The 725-nt window shown below is 34.2% G+C and overlaps 1 protein-coding gene across 2 annotated transcripts in view; it reads left to right on the forward strand.

The window, feature by feature from the left end:
* The window catches only part of DCUN1D5 (DCN1, defective in cullin neddylation 1, domain containing 5), a 67,925-nt gene that overhangs the window by 15,255 nt on the left and 51,945 nt on the right, over positions 1 to 725 (forward strand). The gene's annotated exons all lie outside the window — the stretch shown is intronic.

The following is a 725-nucleotide window of genomic DNA, read 5'->3' on the forward strand; positions in this document are numbered from 1 at the left end:
GAACGTAATTACTCATTATCTAATATCAATAATATGTGAGCGTGAGGCAGTCCGCGTTTCTGAAATTCAATGACATGAATCTTAGCTATTATTATGCCAAATAAATGGAATTTACATATATCATTTGAAAGAGCATTCCACTTAATATTAAAAACTCTGGCTACCAGGTCAGGTCTGTTTTCAACTTTTTGCCAGCGTTGTAAATTGTTTGTAATATCTGCCCATTTGGGGTTGCATGTCAGGGTTATAAATAAATCGGGCTTGTCATACTTCGTTACAATTGCCATAGCATCCTGATATTGCTGCTGCATATTTTTGGGACTACCCTCAAAAGATGATGGAAGTATTATCATTTTACCAATCGGCACATTGTCATTTTCAGATCTAGATTTGAGATAATCCATCAAACCACTATATTTTTCAACTCTCAACTTAGATTGGTTTGCTCTGATGAAATTTATCCAATTTTTTTTATCCTCCATTTTTGAATATGAATCCACTATAAACTGTTGAGTTAATTTTCCTGTATTTAAAATAGGATTGAATGTGTCCCGCACAGAGAGATGAAATCCATAATACTGACTCGTGTCCTTACATTTTGTCTAGTATTATTGTCAATTACACTGTTGTCTCTGAGTCTTAATGCAATATCTGTTCCCCAGCCTTGTTCACCATATGGAAAAAGAATAGGATATGTCATTGCATCTAATGTAGGAAACAGGATA

This window comes from Myotis brandtii, unplaced genomic scaffold, assembly GCF_000412655.1.
Source record: "Myotis brandtii unplaced genomic scaffold, ASM41265v1 scaffold3075, whole genome shotgun sequence".
In the NCBI taxonomy this organism is placed as follows: domain Eukaryota; kingdom Metazoa; phylum Chordata; class Mammalia; order Chiroptera; family Vespertilionidae; genus Myotis; species Myotis brandtii.